Source organism: Rhinatrema bivittatum, chromosome 2, assembly GCF_901001135.1.
Source record: "Rhinatrema bivittatum chromosome 2, aRhiBiv1.1, whole genome shotgun sequence".
In the NCBI taxonomy this organism is placed as follows: domain Eukaryota; kingdom Metazoa; phylum Chordata; class Amphibia; order Gymnophiona; family Rhinatrematidae; genus Rhinatrema; species Rhinatrema bivittatum.
In genome coordinates, this window is record NC_042616.1 from 571462374 (window position 1) to 571476721 (window position 14348).

The 14348-nt window shown below is 43.8% G+C and overlaps 1 protein-coding gene across 1 annotated transcript in view; it reads left to right on the forward strand.

The window, feature by feature from the left end:
- CEP76 (centrosomal protein 76) overlaps positions 1–14348 on the forward strand; it is a 135730-nt gene that overhangs the window by 9681 nt on the left and 111701 nt on the right. The gene's annotated exons all lie outside the window — the stretch shown is intronic.

Here is a 14348-nt window from a genome sequence, read left to right on the forward strand (position 1 = left end):
CTATTCCATGTTACTGTTGCTAGTAATAGCAATGGCTATTTTCTAAGTCAACTTAATTAATAGCAGGTAATGGACTTCTCCTCCAAGAACTTATCCAATCCTTTTTTAAACCCAGCTACACTAACTGCACTAGCCATATCCCCTGGAAACATATTCCCGAGTTTAATTGTGCGTTGAATGAAAAAGAACTTTCTCCGATTAGTTTTAAATATACCCCATGCTAACTTCATGGAGTGCCCCCTAGTCCTTCTATTATCCGAAAGAGTAAATAACCGATTGACATCTACCCATTCTAGACCTCTCATGATTTTAAAGACCTCTATCATATCCCCCCTCAGCCGTCTCTTCTCCAAGCTGAAAAGTCCTAACCTCTTTAGTCTTTCCTCATAGGGGAGCTGTTCCATCCCCTTTATCATTTTGGTCGCCCTTCTCTGTACCTTCTCCATCGCAACTATATCTTTTTTGAGATGCGGCGACCAGAATTGTACACAGTATTCAAGGTGCGGTCTCACCATGGAGCGATACAGAGGCATTATGACATTTTCCGTTTTATTCACTATTCCCTTTCTAATAATTCCCAACATTCTGTTTGCTTTTTTGACTGCCGCAGCACACTGAACCGACGATTTCAATGTGTTATCCACTATGACACCTAGATCTCTTTCTTGGGTTGTAGCACTTAATATGGAACCCAACATTGTGTAATATAGCATGGGTTATTTTTCCCTATATGCATCACCTTGCATTTATCCACATTAAATTTCATCTGCCATTTGGATGCCCAATTTTCCAGTCTCACAAGATCTTCCTGCAATTTATCACAATACACTAGTGATTTAACTACTCTGAACAATTTGGTATCATCTGCAAATTTGATTACCTCACTCGTCGTATTTCTTTCCAGATCATTTATAAATATATTGAAAAGTACAGGTCCCAATACAGATCCCAGAGGCACTCCACTGCCCACTCCCTTCCACTGAGAAAATTTCTCATTTAATCCTACTCTCTGTTTCCTGTCTTTTAACTAGTTTGTAATCCACAAAAGGACATCGCCTCCTATCCCATGACTTTTTACTTTTCCTAGAAGCCTCTCATGAGGAACTTTGTCAAACACCTTCTGAAAATCCAAGTACACTACAGCTACGGGTTCACCTTTATCTACATTTAAATTTTTTTATTTATTTTAAATACTTTTGATATACCGATACTCAAGACTAGTGTCTTATCGTACCAGTTTACATTGAAACAAGGGGTAACCAATTAACTATGAAGATGAAGTTACAATGAACAGGGAGTTTACAGAATGGGAGAGTAGAGAGCAAAAGCATACGATTAATATAATAAGTTATAAATAACTAAGTTTAACATAACGAAGTTTAACATAGGAACGAATGTAGCAAGCTTAGACAATAGATTAGTCTTTAGTCTATAAAGCTGCAGGCACGAATGAGGGAGGAGGAGGGGGGGATCTGTTAGAATGGATTGCATAACTGTGCTGTTTGTATGGTGTCCATTAAGGGAAGGCTTGGGTGAACAGCCACGTTTTTAGTTTCTTTCTGAATGAAAACGGGCATTGTTCCTGTGGAAGTTCCGGGGGAAGAAGATTCCAATAATACGGTCCGGCCGTGGACAAGGTTCGTTTCTGGATGGAAGTGTGACTAGTGGATTTATTAGGGGGGGCATGGAGCGATCCTTTGTAAGTTGATCTGATCGGTCTTGTGGACACATGAAGTTCGAGAGGTATTTTGAGTTGTAGAGTAGATCGGTGATATATGTTTTTGTAGATGATGGATAAGGTCTTGAACATTATTCTGTGGTCGATAGGTAGCCAATGTAGGTTTTTTAGGATTGGTGTGATGTGGTCCTTGCGCCGAGAGTTAGTAAGGATCCTTGCTGCGGCATTTTGAAGCATCTGTAGTGGTTTCGTTGAGGCAGCTGGAAGGCCAAGGAGGAGCACGTTTATTACATGTTTATTAACTCCTTCAAAAAAGTGAAGCAGATTTATAAGGCAAGACTTGCCTTGGATAAAGCCTTGCTGACTTTGTTCCATTAAACCATGTCTTTCTATATGTTCTGTGATTTTGATATTTAGAACACTTTCCACTATTTTTCCTGACACTGAAGTCAGACTAACTGGTCTGTAGTTTCCCGGATCGCCCCTGGATCCCTTTTTAAATATTGGGGTTACATTAGCTACCCTCCAAGTACAATGAATGATTTTAATGATAGGTTACAAATTTTACTAATAAGTCTGAAATTTCATTTTTGACTTCCTTCAGGACTCTAGGGTGTATATCATCCGGTCCAGGTGATTTACTACTCTTCATTTTGTCAATCAGGCCTACCACAACTTCTAGGTTCACCGTGATTTGGTTCAGTCCATCTGAATCATTACCCATGAAAACCTTCTCCCGAACAGGTATCTCCCCAACATCCTCTTCAGTAAACACCGAAGCAAAGAAATCGTTTAATCTTTCCGCGATGGCCTTATATTCTCTAAGTGCCCCTTTAACCCCTCGATCATCTAACGGTCCAGCTGACTCCCTCACAGGCTTTTTGCTTCAGATATATTTTTAAAAGTTTTTACTGTGAGATTTTGCCTCTATGGCCAACTTCTTTTCAAATTCTCTCTTAGCCTGTCTTATCAATGTCTTACATTTAACTTGCCAATGCTTATGCATGATCCTCTTTTCTTCTGTTGGATCCTTCTTCCAATTTTTGAATGAAGATCTTTTGGCTAAAATAGCCTCTTTCACCTCCCCTTTTAACCATGCCGGTAATCGTTTTGCCTTCCTTCCACCTTTCTTAATGTGTGGAATACATCTGGACTGTGCTTCTTGGATGGTATTTTTTAACAATGACCACGCCTCTTGCACACTTTTTACCTTTGTAGCTGCTCCATTCAGTTTTTTTCTAACTATTTTTCTCATTTTATCAAAGTTTCCCTTTTGAAAGTTTAGCACAAGAGCCGTGGATTTGCTTACTGTCCCCCACTTCCAGTCATTAATTCAAATTTGATCATATTATGATCACTATGGCCAAGCGGCCCTACCACCGTTACCTCTCTCACCAAATCCTGTGCTTCCCCGCCTCTAACTTGTCTGGCTAAAACCATAGCCAGCTAAGCCACATAGGTGGCTAAGTGGCACCTGCTGACTATAGCTGGACCATAGCACCATTTAGGTGGCTAAATGCCATTTTTAATATCGGTCTCTAATGAGATTTGCATAAGGGGTTCTGTTTTATGGTTGTCATACATTTGGTACTAGGAAAGCTAGGCTTATTCTGTGGTACATGTTGACTATATTTTTCCAATCCTTTACTAAGGAGTGGGACTTATCCTGCTTCTTTGTCTTGTTTTTGCTCAGTGCATCTGTAGTTTCCTTGTCCTATGCTCCACCAGTCCAGAAACATGTGGGTATCATCCTTCATCCACCTCCTGGAGTCAGAGTTGTAAATTCGTTTGATGACATCATATACGGATGTCATCCATGGAATCTCAGAAAGCCAATGTTCTCTGCCTCCAGTTACTGGACGGTTAGTTGTTAGCACAAGCACACTGGATTTTCCAATTTATTTTAATTTTAAGAAATAATGGTTCATTTCTTTTCTCTTTATGTTAAGTCTCTACACTTGCCTCTAATTCATGGCCATGCTCCTTCTGTTCAGCTCTCCTGCAGTGAAGCGTGCCATTCATTCTAAATCAGTTCACTCTTTCACTTTCGGATGAAAGCAATTGATGCTTATTGAGTACTTCCTAAGCACTCTTTTTTTAAAAAGGGAGCATCAGGCTGAATTTCCAGTACTCCCATATTTATTCTTCTATGCCTGCTTGAGGTAAGGTCTTGTACCATAGAGCAGAGGGTTCCCTGGTGTTTTTGGTGTTGCATTTTAATTGCTGTTCTGACTCCCGTAGTGATTACATTGTTTAGCAGTTGCTGTTATTGCTCCCTCTCACCATCGATGGAGACTGAGATCTCTTCTAGTGCTTCTCTCCCTAAGAAAGGTGCTTCTGGTGATTCAGGGGCTATTTAAACAAAGACACCATGCTCATATGTAGCAAAGAAGAAGAATGCTGGTTCAGCAGTTACTAGGGATGTGGTGGCCATTTTGAAGCCACTGTGTGAGACAGCTGAGGCAAGCAGAGCAAGTTTACCTTCATCACAGAGCCCTCTGAAGTTAATTCCAGAGGAAGTATTTCAGCAGAGCACTGCGTAAAACTGTGAGTCTGCATCAAGGGATGAGTTTTCTCCTGAGGTTTTTGACTTCCTGCGCCAGGCTTTCCAAGACATGCAAACCAAAGGGGATTCAGATGACTTTGAAGCAAAGGTTTTTGCTGCACAGACTGGCCTGAAAAAACAGAAGATGAGAGAGCCTGAGCCAAAGGAGACAGATCCAAGTGCACAGGCTAATTTTTTTTCTTTTAACTGTTCATTTTAAACCACAGAGCAAAATATGAGCATTACAACCTGTCGCTTAATACCATGGCCTGCTATACAATAAAGACCAATTGTATTTAAATCTGTACTCAAAGGGGCTTTCCCATTTTATACTACCGTACTAAATACCCATTCAACTCTTTTATTCTTAAATTATCCATAAAGCTATCTCTATGGGATACCAATTTTTTCTTTGTTTTTTCTGTTTTTCTATTTACTTTACCAATATATATTTTTATTATTTTTTCAAACAAAAATTTTTAAAGATGGAGGTGGATGACTCATTCAGTGACCCTCTCAATTGACTTCAAATCCATTGAGTTAATGTTGGTCTGGTTCATATGTTTAATCATTGACATTCCACCCTACATCCTGTTTTTTTATTCAAAATCTAAAAATCCCATTTATTTGTTTTTATTTATTTCAATGTAGCAAAATGCTTCCTTAATTATTTAAATATATTTTCTCGTCGTTTACTTAGCTTAGTGCTGTATCATATTTCTCTGTTAAACGTCCTCCCAACAGGATTGTTGGGAGGACGTTTAACAGCAACGTCCTCCCAATCAGTAAAGACCAGCATCCCAATACACAGCAAAACACCCCCAGTGTATAAGGATATACTGTACCTCCCAGACTCATTATACTTAAGAACTCTCCTCAAATACACAGGCAAATTTTTATCCTTCATTATTTTTGACCAAGGAGGATTTTACTGTTAGCAGCCCAGGTTCTTTGGAAGAAGGAGAGATCCACTCTGGTGGGCAAGAAGAAAATTCCATTAGGCTGTTCCATAAAGAGGAAATGTCTGCCCTGATTTCTCAGGTAAATGTCAGCTTTGAGACTGACTGAGGAAAGGGTTGATGCGTACCCTGATTGGGACTATTTTAAAGGGTTCACGCAGGTCTTTGTCTTCTTTCCCTTTACATTCAGAGATTGAGACCATGATGCTGGCTGAATGGGACTTGCCAGAAGCAGGATATAGACGCCCAAGGGTATTTAGCAAGCTGACCCATTACCTGTGGAATTGCAGGAATGCCTCTTTCCATTGCCAAAGGTGAATACAATGGTGGCAGCTGTAGCTAGGATCCCTTAAGGCAGCCCCCCTTGGAAGGCGGGTCTGCCTTAAGGGATACACAAGCCCAAAGGATAGAATTGATTCTCAAATATATATTTTTAGCAAATTCTTTTTTTTTTGTATTTAAGAGTGTTTTATTGGCATGAGGTGCAAAACATACATATCCAAAGAGCAAGATACATAATAAAAGCTAGGCACAGGATATGTCTTACAAATACATAGCATAAAACATAAACAACCTCATACTCCATTTTGTAAATGTAAAAAAGTCAAACTTTCCCCCCACCCCCAAACAACTGGTAAGATATAAGATAAGACACATGAATATGCTGAGGTAACATCATTCGTGAAAGAAAAAAAACAAAAAAAAAACAAGGGCAAGTAAAGCAATCGTCACTATTGTTATCAACTCAAGGAGGGTACAATTGTCATGAGAAAAAGAAAATGCTTTGGTCCTTCTCTGAGAAAGCTAGTAAGACAGGAACCAAAATACCCTGGTGCCATAATCCTAGATCCATCATACCAAAAAGCGTGCGGCCCTGTACGATGTGTTAGGAGGAGCCGCCAACTTTCAGGGACCCAGGATTTCCTAACACTATATTAAGGGGAAATAAACTGTGCAAACTATTGATGAGAGGCAAGCCATGTTTGATATGGTTCCCAAGTTTTTGTAAAGGCCCCCATTCGGTTATTATGCACAGCTGTAAGCCTACTCAGCTGATAATAACTATGTAACCTAGCTTGCACCCTGGTCATACTAGGTACAGCGCTCTGCTTCCAGTGTAACACAATTTCTGTACGTGCTGCAATAAAAACTTGTTGTGCAAACCTTTGATGATCTTTATTTAAATCTGCAATATACAAGGGTAAAAGGATATGCCATGGGGTAGCCCTGATCAGGACGCCCAAAACATCTGAGACCCATGCCGCAACAGCTATCCAATACTGAGCTTCGTGAGTACAGCTCCACCATATATGATAGTAAGTACCAGGTTCTCCGCATCCTCGCCAACACATCTCGGAAAAGGCCGAGTGAAAACGATGCAAACGAACAGGAGAATAGTGCCAACGATATAGCATCTTGTAACAATTTTCCTGAATACCTGCTGAAATAGAGCACTTGTGGGCATTGGTAAATATATCATCCCACTCTAAATCTGTTAGGTCCCGTTGGAAGTCAGAAACCCACGCTTTTTGTTGGTGAAAGGAGCTAAGCTGCCGCCCATTTAGTAACGCATAGATCTTAGATATCACCCCTTGCATAAGATGAGCATTCATACAATAAGATTCAAAAAGAGAGCCAGTCAATTTAAGAGTGCCCAATTGGGACGCACGGTGGAGGGCATGGTAGATCTGAGCATATAAAAAGAAGTCAATGGGAGATAGGTCATAAAGACGGCCCAGCTCCTCCCGGGACAATATTGCCCCTTGCACCTGTAACTGTTCTATGAGTATAATGCCTGCAGTGAGCCACTCAGGAACCCCCTTCGAATGTGCAGTACGAGGCAGTAAGGAGTTAGTAAAAAGGTGTGTCAGAAGCATATAGTCTTCCTTTCCAACTAGTCTATGTTTCCATTGCAACCACACCTGGACCGTGGTCCTCAAGGCTGTGGGATAATATAAAAATGGATCCCAAGTGCCTCCGGGCTGCCAGGGTAGCGCTGATAATGGCATATCGCCAACCATAGATTGCTCCAAGAGAATCCATTGAGGCAGCTCCTGCGATCTATGCATAACCACTAAGGCCCTTAACTGTGCTGCGCTATAAAACCAGCTGAGGTTAGGAACACTTAATCCGCCTCTGTTTTTTGGTAAGTATAGAGTAGTTCGTGCCACCCGTGGTGGCTGCTTGCGCCAAATAAACCCAAAAATAATTTGTTGCCAATAGTTAAGAATTTCTGGCTTGATGTAAATAGGAATGGTGGTGAAAAAGTAGAGAAAACGGGGTAAGATATTCATTTTAACAATGGCAATTCGCCCCAACCACGAGTTGGTGTGACGGCTCCACTTATCTAAATCCGTCTTTAAGGACTGGACAAGCTTGGCATAATTTAATTGAAATAGTTGATCAGATCTAGGCCCAATCCGCACTCCCAAATATTTTATCGCTCCTTTGGCCCACTTAAAAGGAAACTGACCCTGAAGTTGTCTCACTTCTGGCTCTGGGAGCGTAAGATTGAGAATTTCAGATTTGTCATAGTTGACCTTGAGTCCTGAGACCTTAGTGAACTGAGTGAGCTCCTGCATAATACCCAGGAGGGAAGGCGACAGGTCAGTGAGAGTAAGCATCACATCATCCGCAAATAGAGAAATTTTGAAGTGATGGCCACCCACACGGACTCCGGTAACTGTGCTAGCGAGCCTAATTCTGGTGGTGAAAGGCTCAAAAAACAGCGCAAAAAGTAAGGGGGAAAGCGGACACCCCTGTCTGGTGCCCCGACCTATGTCAAAAAGTGTCCCATATGTTCCATTGACTTTGACTCGTGCCTGCGGATGTTCATAAAGTTTTTCAATCCACGTAAGAAAGCTGCCCCCAAAGCCCATGCGAGAAAGGGTATGTAACGAAAAGGGCCAATGGACAAGATCAAATGCCTTTTCGGCATCCAAGGAGAGGAGGATAGCGGGCACTTTATAATGCTGGACATAATCGACAATGTCAACAGTCCTCCTGACATTATCAGCTGCCAATCTGCCAGGTACAAATCCAATCTGGTCAGAGTGAACAAGCTTAGTCAAAACCCCATTAAGCCGAGCAGCGAGAACCCTAGCAAGTAATTTTAAATCAATATTTATCAGTGATATGGGTCAATAGGACCCGCATTGTGTGTTGTCACGGCCCGGTTTGGCTATGACCGAGATGCCTGCAGTATTACTGTCTTGTGCTATGTGTCCCTCATGGCGTAGGAAATTAAACATATCAGTAAGGGGTTCCGCAATGACAGACGCAAAATTGCGATAGTAAGAGCCAGTAAGCCCATCAAGTCCCGGAGCCTTACCAGGCTTCAGGCTCTTAATTGCCTCTAATACTTCTATGAGTTCTATAGGCCTATCCAGGAATTCCTGTTGTGCCTGCGTGAGGGTAGACAAGGGTACGGAATCCAAATACAAGGAGATATCTTCCTCCTTAATACTCGGACTCCCTGAGTAGAGCTGGGCATAAAACGCCGAAAAACAGTCACGAATGTCCCCAGATGTTGTAACAAGAGAGCCCTGCGTGTTGCAAATCTTTGCCACAAGCGTTTGAGCCCTAGCAGCCTTGAGCTTCTGAGCTAAATATCGCCCGGCTTTATTTCCACCTTCAAAGAATTGTTGTTTCAACATAAGAAGATGATGACTAATGGCGGTATCCTCAATAGATCTCAAAGCATCCCTGGCCCTAGTCAATTTAGTGTAGGTAGATTTAGAACCATCTAATATATGTTGTTGAGTTAATGTAGTAATCTCTAACTTAAGGCGAGAACTCTCTTTTTCCCTCTCCCTATTGCAGTGAACTGCCCTAGAAATAAACCACCCTCTAACCACTGCCTTAGAGCAATCCCACACTGTGGCAGGATCAGTGTCGGCCTTATTGTTGTTGGGAAAATACTCCCTTAGATAGGCATCAGTGCGGATTATAAAATCCTTATCCTTTAACAAGCTATCGTTGAGACGCCAGGGTTTAAACCCTCTATCTCGATCACCCAAGCGAACAGTTATCCACACAGGCCCATGATCGGACCACGTAATAGGTTCGATACCAGCCTCACTGACAGTGTTCTGCAGATGTGAGGATACAAACAGGTAATCAATACGGGAGTATGTACCATGAGGGGAGGAAAAGAAAGTATAGGAGCGAGAGCGTGGGAATCGCTGTCTCCATATATCCACCAGACTCCATCTATCTAAAAAGGAGCGCCATTCCTTCCGCATCCCAGGAGGTGCTACCGTCCGCGCTGTGCTATCTAAAGACGGTTCATATACTGCATTAAAGTCACCTCCGATCACCAGGTCGCCCTCTCCATAGGTCAGTAGCAATTGATCTATCTCATGAAGAAATGTGACTTGTGAAGTATTGGGAAAATAAACATTTAACAGGGTAATGACGCTAGATCCCACCCTTAATTTGAGAAAGAGATATCGGCCACGAGGATCATGATGTTTATCCAAGACCTCATGTGTCAGGGAATTTGAGACAAGGACTCCCACGCCTGCATAACGTGATGATTTTGTACTGGCGGCCCAGTAAGACTGAGAATAGGATGGGAATACCAGAAGTCTTTCATGGTGCTTGCGCACATGCGTTTCTTGAACAAAGACAATAGTGGCCCCCTGACTCTGCATTTCCCTCTTTAGTAATAGGCGCTTGCGTGGAGTATTAAGGCCTTTCACATTAATAGAGACAATTTTGTGTGCCATAATATATGAAAATATGGACCCCCCCCCTCCGTTCCCTAACATTAGCCAGTGGGAGAAAGAGGTAAAAACCACTTGCCAGCATAAAAAGAGAAAATTATTACCATGAAGACCATCAGCAAAGAAACAAATATACCAGTTGACCTCCCCATTAGTCCAGTTGTGTGCCCCCCCTCCTCGGTGGGATAACACACTCCAACGGGGTGCACTCATCAGATATAAGGCAGTCCCCCGCCTCCCCCCTCTCCCCATAAGCCCAACGGTAACTTTAACCAACAGTAGATTTGAAACAAACCCAGCCAAGCAACCTGCAGTAATATGAAAATAAGCAGTAAAGTACAGTACAGCTAATAGAGGCAATTCAGAGGGGCAAGAACCCACTCATCAGTGATACCATAGCATCGCTAGCGATGTGTAGAGAAGAACACTGTCATCACTCTGAATCAGAACACTGAGGTTCACCTCAGCCCAGCTCTGAAGAGGCTGATGCTTTAGTTGTGGTCTGGCGCCGCAGTCTTCTGCCGCCCTTAGCAGCACGCTGCCACCGCGGGACAACATCCATCTTAGCTGGTGGCACTGCCGACTTTGGTGCTTGAAAGGTGACAGCTATTTGTGCTTGCTTGAAGGCCTCCACCGTTTCCACAACAGTTTTGATCCGGTACCTGATGCCCTGCACTTGGAACTGCAATCCAAATGGGAATGTCCATCTGTAGCGGATAGAAGAGGACCTGAGACTGGCAGTGACTTCCCGGAGATCATAACGCCGCTTAAGAGTTGCAGGGGCAAGATCCTGGTAGATAAAGATGGTATGATTATTCCAGCTGATTTCTTTTAAATTTCTAGTGGCCTCAGCGATCTGAGATTTCTGGACAAAGCTGTGAAAGCAAAGAACAATGTCTCTGGGGCGCTGATCACTCCTAGGCCCCAAGGCCCGATGCGCTCTTTCTAAACGGATCTCTGACGGTTGTGGGACTGAGTTGGAGGAGTCCACATTCGAGAGGGAGAGAATATGTGAGCAAATCTGTTGCGCAGTGTGAGTAACATCCTTTTATCCCAGGACAAGCAGGATGCTAGTCCTCACATATGGGTGACGTCATTCACGGAGCCCTTAAGCGGGAAAAAACTTCTGGCAAGTTTCTAGAAGCTTTTGGTTTGGCTGCCTGAGGCTACTGAGCATGCCCGGCATGCCATGATATTCCCTGCCACAGGGGTCTCACTCCAGTCTTCTTTTTTCCGCGCTGCTGACTGCATCGCGTTCTTCTTAGGAACCTGTGATTACCTCACAACGTTACAAGTTTTTTACAACTTTTTTCACCCTACCGGGTCTCATTCGGTTTGTCACCGACTGGTGACAAACACCATAATTTTTTCTTCAAAAAGAAACACCGATCAATCGACGGATGTCGACCGACAGAACTTCAGGGTTCAAAAAATGTCCGGCCTGCAACCGGACTATGTCAATTACAGACCCGCACGTCGAGTGCGTTCGCTGCCTGGGAAAGGACCATAACATCGCGGCCTGTACCCAGTGCCAAGAAATGACGGCGAAAGGTAGGAAACTCAGATACGAAAAGATGGCCCAAATATTTCAAATTCAAACACCGCCATCACCGATAACTTCCTCTAAATCCTCGCTGGCCGGCGTAACAAAAAAGTTATTGATAAGATCGGGGGACGTGATAACCAAACGCCTCACCGAAGGATCGGGGGACGCCTCCTCGCCAACCCCATCCACATCGTCGACAAAATCGGCGTCTGACATTTGTCCACCGCATAAGCACCGTAGACATCATTTAATTCCTCCACTTCCACCGCCAGAGGAACCGGTGCCTAAACGCCGAAAAAAGTCATCGACCAGCGTTACAGAATCGCTGCCATCGACATCCGTATCTGACTTAACGGCTTTAATGAAGCAAATAGTTACGGATGCCTTCAAAGAGAATATGCCGGCGTCATCGCCGATGCCGACCTCAGTGTCGATGCCGACCACCGGGTCGATGCCGACTTTACAGTCGATGCCGGCCATCGAGCCGATGCCGAAGGACCAGTCAATGCCGACTACAGAGTCGATGACGCCATCGATTTCGATGTCGATGCCACCATCCATCTCCATGGCTCTACAACCATCGACCTCGATGACGATGCCGATATCAACGGATGTTTTAACAACACTATCTGTACCGGCAACGTTCCCGACCTGCTCAGATACGACACGGGCTACCGATTCGATATCACTAGCCTCATCGTCGATCCAGCTGCAGCCATCGATGGCATCGATGACCTCTGCATCCTCATGGATTCCCAGGCCTATTTCTTCACTGATTCCGATCTCCATACCAGTTACTTCCACAGTAACACCTCACTATGCAATAGCTTCAACTGAACCTCCTGTACACGGCCTAATTTCTTCCTCAAAAAAGGCACCAGGGAAGTTTAAACACACTTCCAAACCTGTCCCTGACATCTCTTCTGAAAGGAAATTACATGCAATCCTCACGAAGCGATACCAAGATCTTTTGGCATCCCTGCCTGTTGGGCCTGAAGAAGAGGAAGAAATAGAGAGAGAAATGGAAGTAAGTGACACTTCACCTGACCATCAAGATCCCTTGCAGGGCACATCTGGGATGTCCCCATCTAGAGTACAAACTTCTCATAAGTACCAGCCCATATCAGATACATGGTCAGATACACAATCTGACCATTCTTCGGAGGATTTCCTATCTGAACATACTCCTCCTCAAGCAAAGAAACAGTCCCCTCCAGAGGACTTATCATTCTCGGCGTTCATCCAAGAGATGTCAGAATCTATTCCTTTTCAACTCCAAGCTGAAAAGGACGAAAGACAACAAACACTGGAAATCCTACAATTCGTAGATCCCCCAAAACATAATATGGCTATTCCAGTACATGAGGTGTTGCTGCAGCTCCAGCAAAGAATCTGGGAACACCCTTGCACAACCCCTGGAGTCAACAGAAGAGTGGACTCTACCTATCTGGTCCAAACTGCACCAGGATTTGAAAGAACTCAGCTTCCTCACAATTCCCTAGTGGTGGAATCTGCCCAAAAGAAGTCACGTAGATCCAGAACGCATGCCTCTATTCCCCCTGGAAAGGATAACAGGTTTCTAGACCTCATCGGCAGAAAGATTTATCAAGGGGCTATGCTCAATTCCAGAATTGCTGCTTATCAACTATATATGACGCAGCACCAACGAAATTTATGGAAGCAGATAGAGGACTTTATACCCTCCCTGCCTCAGTCACAACAAGAGGCAACTCAACAGATTGTCCAAAAGGGCCTAGATGCTGGAAAGCATGAGGTTCGAGCAGCATATGACGCCTTTGAGACCTCTGCTAGGACTGCAGCATCTGGAATATCTGCAAGAAGATGGGCCTGGCTAAAAGCTTCGGACTTGCGTCCAGAAGTTCAGGACAAATTGGTGGACTTGCCGTGTCAGGGTGACAATTTGTTCGGCACAAAAGTGCAAGACGCTGTGGCACAACTTAGAGATCACTCTGAAACAGCTCTCCACTTTGTCACATGATACATCATCTCATCCTCCACGAAGGCCGCCCCGTAGGGACACAAAGCGTCCATTCTACAGGCCAAGGAGATATTATCCACAGAACACTAGACCACGGCCTGCGAGAACCCAACAGCGTCCTCAACAGCGACAGCAACGAGCCGCACGGCCTCAGCCACCACCTCAAACAACTTCAACCTCTGGTTTTTGAAAACCGTTCCAGAGAACACTGCCAACTACCAAACCCTCATCCACAGTTACCAGTTGGGGGAAGAATTTCCCAATTTTACACGCAATGGGAAAACATTACAACAGATCAGTGGGTCTTATCAATAGTTCGTCAAGGTTACCAACTAGACTTCACATCTCCCCCTCAGGAGTTACCACCAATAAACTCCTATCTAGACAACAATCCTCAATTACAAGAAGAATTATCTGCTCTTCTGACAGCAAGAGCTGTGGAACATGTACCACACAATCAGAAGGGAAGAGGATTCTATTCCCGGTATTTCCTCATTCCAAAGAAAACCGGAGGCCTACGTCCCATTCTAGATCTCAGAAATCTCAACAAATTTCTCAGAAAAGAAAAATTCAGGATGGTATCGTTAGGAACCATGCTTCCACTCATACAACAAGGAGATTGGCTTTGTTCTCTGGATCTTCAAGACGCATACACTCATGTTCCAATCTTCCCACCTCATCGCAAATACCTCAGATTCAAGGTGGGAAATCACCATTTCCAATACAGAGTCTTGCCGTTTGGCCTAGCCTCAGCTCCACGAGTATTCACCAAATGCCTAGCTGTGGTGGCGGGACATTTGCACAAACAAGGTGTTCATGTGTTCCCTTATCTCGACGATTGGCTCATAAAAAGTCAGTCACAACAAGGAGCAGTAACTTCTCTTCATTGCACAA